This window comes from Grampus griseus (genome assembly GCF_964374135.1).
Source record: "Grampus griseus genome assembly, chromosome: 3".
Taxonomy (NCBI): domain Eukaryota; kingdom Metazoa; phylum Chordata; class Mammalia; order Artiodactyla; family Delphinidae; genus Grampus; species Grampus griseus.
In genome coordinates, this window is record NC_139019.1 from 121,799,935 (window position 1) to 121,805,654 (window position 5,720).

Below are 5,720 nucleotides of genomic sequence, written 5' to 3' on the forward strand. Positions count from 1 at the left end.
AGGCTTGCAGATTCAGGTAGAATTTCTTATGACTCGATTGCTTCTAGAAACAATGACAAAGGAGAGTTTAAGTATTGGGTTGGTGGTTGGGGGAGAAGCTGTTAATTTTAGATCTGTAATTCAGGCTGCTCATGAAGTGACAGAGGTGTCACCATGATCCTTATCTTTGCCATCCACCTTCTAAAATAAAAGAGTCAGGGCCCATGATTTCCTCAGTGGGAAGATCCATCTTTATGTACTTAAAAGCCCTAGGGATGATGGGTGTTTTTGTTTTTTTTTTTTACAAGTTACTAAAAGAAATTCTGGCCTGTGGAACTCCCCTGTCATTTTCTAGAATTTCCCTAAAACGTGCCCTTAACACCTGGTAGAGAGTCTTGTGCAATAGGAGAATGTTCCAGAAATGTGTTTTTTAATCCAGACACATCCCAAGAGGTCAAGGCTGATAAAACTGTATTGATGCCTGGTCAGTCCAGGCCCCTCCTTCCTATGTCTGCGTCACACAGATGTCCTCAGCAGCAAAGGTAGATTCCAACCCCCTAGAATACTAAATTATTTCTCCTCACTGCTTATATTAGTTCTACTTAAATTCAAAATTAAGCAATTAATTGACATAGCCAAAATAAGCCCCCCAAATTAGAATAATAGCCAAGTGGTGGCAACTACTTTATGACCCCTACCCAAAAATACAAAAGGTGATGGTAGCTCACATCCATCTGGTATTGACAGGCTGCCCTGTTGTCAAAGTATGGCCTGGGACCACCACACTAGCACTGCCTGGGAATTGGTTAGAAATGCAAATTCTCAGCCTCTCCCAAGACTTCAGGAATCACAACCCCTGAGGATGGAGTCTAGCGGTCTGTTTTAACAAGATGTCTGGGTGATTCTGATTCTCTGAGGTTTGGGAACCCTGCCTTACTTCACTGAGTCTTTACAATGACTGTGGAAGATGCAGAAAGTATTGGGCATCACTGTTCCCATTTCAAAGAGAAGAAAACTAACTCTGAAATTATTGAGGGACTTCCCTGATGGTGCAGTGGATAAGACTGTGCACTCCCAATGCAGGGTGTCCGGGTTCAATCCCTGGTCAAGGAACTAGATCCCAAATGCATGCCGCAACTAAGAGTTCACATGCCACAACTAAGGAGCCTGCCTGCCGCGACTAAGACCCAGTGCAACCAAATTAATGAATTAATTAAAACAACAACAACAAAAAAACAAATACTATAGTGGAATAACTGAGGACATGGAAAGGAGATGTGACCCATGAGGCCCCCCCGCCCCAGCAAACTGGGGGCTGGCGAATAAGCCAGAACTGCAAACAGTCCTGATTGCTTTGAGCCACCCCGGCAAACCAAGGGCATGCGAATAAGCCAGAACTGTGAACAGTCCTGGATGCTTTGAGCCCCACCCCGGCAAACCGGGGGCCTGCGAATAAGCATTGAGTGTTTTGGGCACTGATCCATGAGATGTCCTCAGTATAATCAGAATGGTGGGAACGTAAGGAAATGTCCTTGTGCTACTTCAGTATAATCAAAATAATGGTGGGAACCTTGTGCTGCTTTTGCGCTCAAGGACGAAGCACGGCATGTTTTCAAGAAAGCCCATTAATGCTTGTATAATCAATAGAAGCATATGTTGCTGCTTTGGCATTTCTGGAATGTTAAGAAAATAAGTCTTAAAATGTAAACATAGATAATGCTTTAATAAAAGCTACCACAGCGGGACAGACGGCGCTGTTTTGCCTGAGCGAGCGGCAGGCAGCCCTCTACTGCTGTGTTTCGGCACAATTCATCTCGTGCGATGAGCTTACTTTCGGCCCTGTCATAAGATAAACTACAACAAAATACACATTACTTTAAAATAAATTTAAAAATAAAATAAAATAAAAATATTGAGTCACCTGTCCAAAGCGAGTAGTAACACTAGGATTGGAATACAAGGCATTCTGCTCCCAAAGTTCCCACTTCTCTGAACATGTGTTTCCTTACTGGTGAAAAGTAAGCAGGACAGAGAGTCAGGGAGACAAATGGCTATTCCTATGAAAACCAATTAAAAGTAACGTTAGTCCAGGGTCGGGAGAGAAATTAACATCTATTGAACATCAGGTATGTGTCAGTCACTATACACAAACATCTCAGCCCATTTAATTGTCACAGAAGCCCAGGCTAGGTGGGCACTCTGAAATCCGATCAGGTAGGGTAAACAATTTTCCCAGGCTCTCACAGCTAAGTAAGTTGCAGAGGAGAATCTGAATCCTGCTTAGTCTGCCTCTAAAATCCTTACAGCCTCCCTGGGGCACACTTACACATTCAGCATATGCATGTGTCCTCATGGCAAAAAGACAAGAAAGCCAGAGATGAATGCATAGGCAGCAGCAAATGAGATCACCCTGCTCCAGGGATGAAAAACCACCGTGACAGCAATTGTGGGGCTTTCACAGCGTCACCAGTCAACCCAGTCTGTTCCTCCCTCCCCTCCCTTCTCTCTCTCTCAAAAACCACTGACTTTTCCCTTTCACCTTGTGAGACAGGGAAGTCAAGTTATTACCAAGTTAAACATGTTTATTCTCTTCCTATTCATTGAGGATCCATCTACCTTTCTGGGGAAGCGTGGCCTTTTGTGGGTAATGGTGCCAGAAATGGCATGAATTGCTAGTTGAAATCCTAGCAATATTCAGCAAGGATTATCATAATGTTATGGATGTCTTTAACCAGCTCCCCACTCAGAATACATACACACCCTCGAAACTGGTTTGGAATTTACCAGCAACCTTCCAAGTTAATGGGTTAATTAACTTGCAGGCAATGTATGACATGTCATGAAACATCTAAAGTCAAGCAGCACAGAAGGTATAAAACTTAAAGCTACAGTTTCTCACCCATTATTTTGTAGAGTTTTTTTTTTTTAAACACTTGTTTCCTTTCACTTAATAAAAACAAAACCAAAAAAACAGTATTTCCCACCTCACACCCCTTGGTTCATAGAATCAAGGGAACACAAAATGAAAACTCTGGGTGAAAATATTTGTTGACATAAATATATAAGACAGCCCCCAAATCTCCCTAGCTTAAAACCAGTCGTTGGCTTTCACGTTCTTTTAGGATGGAGCCCAGGCATCCCAGGCTGCTCTATCAAGCGCTTGTGATCAGATGGCTGCCCACGCTCATCCCAAAGCCTGACATCTCCTGCCACAAACTCAGTACTCAGGCTCTACAGAGTACGGGCTGTTCCCAGAAGGTCCCATGTCCTCTCCTGCCTTCATGCCTTTACACCTGTGGATCTCTCAACAGTCCCTCATTTCTTTACCAGGCTAACTCCTGCTCATCTCTCCAAACTCAGCCCAGGTGCTACCTCTTCAGGCAAGTCTTCACTAACTTCCACTGGAGTCTCCCGAGGCATCATGTGCTGATCCTCACCACACTACGTTTCACACGATTTTACATCAGTCTCTTTATTTGGTGCTACCTCCAAAGCTGGGAACTCCATGCAAATCTCTCACTGCTATCAAGACCCAACAAAGGGCCAGACACATAGTAAGCACTCAGAGCATCTTTGTTGAATGAAAGAGTGAATGAATGAATGAATGAAAGATGATCACTTAGCTATTCATTTTCCCACAAACTCTGAGCACATCATGGAAATTGAGAGAGATGATCGTTCCCTTCCTTAAAATGCTGCTTCTACCCCCAAGGACCCATACGGTCCAACACAGCCAGAAGTATCTCAAGGCTGCAGAAACCCTAGTCCAAAGCAGTATCCAGATGAGCTCATTATCTAGATGAGCCCAGGGGTATCCACCAAACTCAAGATACTTGCGATCAGTAACAAAACCAAAGCTAGGCCAAAATCCTGAAACTGGCTCCAGTCTGAAATGGTCTGGAAACTCACTTTGGTTCAGACCTTTCTAGCATGAGGCCAGTGTCAGTATGTTTGTGTGTTTGTATTCATCATAAAAGCAGTAGATAGAAAAGAAAGCTCCACCACTCTAAATCCCAGCTGCCAGGAAGGGGACGGATACGTGCAGCTCTGAGCTCGAGAGCTACATGGAGTCCAAGAGCAGGCCTAGGTCCCAGCACCCTGCGTGCACCGAGCCTCTATGCTGGACCATGGGAACCCTAAAGCCTCGGATCCGTGTGGCAGCTGGGCCTGGGGCAGCCGTAGGGCGTGGCCTGCCTGGACCAGAGCCGCATGTGCCTCTGCATCACTTTGAAGAATGGTTTGCGGCAAGATGCCCAGCGGGAGGACTTCCGCATCTTCCAGCCTGGGCCAAGGCTAGAGGTCCTAAAACCCTGAGAAGGATAAGCCCAACCTGCTGACCCAGAAACGGTATTTCCGGTCTGCCCTAAACCAGAAGGAAGTATTTTATTGCATTTGGCCTAGGACAGAGCAAGGACCCCCCAGGATCTGCACTAGATCTACGAGTTTGTGACCTCAGGAGCTGGGGACTTTCCTGAGCCGGATACCTCTCCAGACACCAGTGGCAGATGTGGTACCTCTGATGACCAGAAGGAGTTCCTGAGTGACAATGGGCTTGGCCCCATTACCAGATGGGGGCCCTCGAGCCTGGGTGTGGACCCTGAGCACACTCCTCAGCTTTTGCTGAGCCCCACCTTAAACATCCCTGTTCCCTGCCCTAACTTGGACCCCCGCTCCCACTCCCAATAGCCCACTGTGGCAGCTTACCTGAGGCAGGTGAGTACCAGCTGTGGCATGGGAGGGGCTGGAGCTGGGGAGACGGCCCCTTACACTCTCTCATCCCTCTCTCTTAAGATTGCTGCTATCACTGCTCAGAGTGGAAGTTCAAGGGGACCACCTCCTACCTGGGTACCAAGTCTTCCAGCAGACTGTCTTCTGCCCCAGGGGCCTGTGGCTGGTGGGGTCAGATGCAGGGGACAGGGCACTGCTTGGACAGCCAATAAGACTGTCAGACCCCAGGGTATGACAGGCTACATGAGGCTGTGCTGAGCTGCCTTGCAGGGGGGTGGGGGGAGGAAGCAGGAAGCTCTGCAGAGAGCTTGGCAGCAGCTACGGGCCCAGAGGCTGGGGTACCGCCACTGGTACTGGGCCATGGGCTAGACCGCCTTCCTGATGGTGGCCACCAGCACAATGGCGAGGCCCCCAAGGGCAAGAAAGGAGGCATGTTCCACCTGGAACCTTTTGTGGCAAACCTGATCATCTTCAGGGAAGGAAGCAGACACCATCTACACCCTGTAATCCTCTTGCTGGGGACTCGTGGTCCCAGGACCAGCTGTCTATCAAGAGGCTCCTGGTGGTCAAGGTTGTTCCCACGTGTCTCAGCACCCTGCCAGATATGGCCCATTTAGAGGGTACCTCCTCCCTGGGGCATACCTTGAACCTGCACATTTCCAACAGCCACTTACTCTCCCTCACCTTGAACCAGTACAAGGCTTATCTCCAAGACCTGGTCAAGGAGGTGGATTTCTAGGTCACTGGGAAGGCCTGAACCCTTGCTCATCATGGGTATAGGGCCCTCAGCCCTCACCTCGACCAAGAAACGGGTTCTTGAGACAGGCCGAAAACCCCTCAAACGTAAAGCAACGTATAGAGAGTGGAAATTGGCCCATAATACGATTCTCCAGAGAGAGCCATTGCTAAGAGTATGGCCCCCATACTGTGAGCCCGCAAGACAAAATCCAGTTTAAAATATATTTTTTTAATATTTCTATTAGTTGCCACAAAATAAAAATCTAAAGGTTCAT

At 47.3% G+C, this 5,720-nt stretch overlaps 1 pseudogene across 1 annotated transcript; it reads left to right on the plus strand.

The window, feature by feature from the left end:
* The first annotated feature begins 4,188 nt into the window (after positions 1 to 4,188).
* On the plus strand, positions 4,189 to 5,446 carry LOC309819886 (interferon regulatory factor 3-like; annotated as a pseudogene). The gene is made up of 2 exons: positions 4,189 to 4,692; positions 4,792 to 5,446. The product of its transcript is annotated as an interferon regulatory factor 3-like (transcript).
* Positions 5,447 to 5,720: the final 274 nt, after the last annotated feature.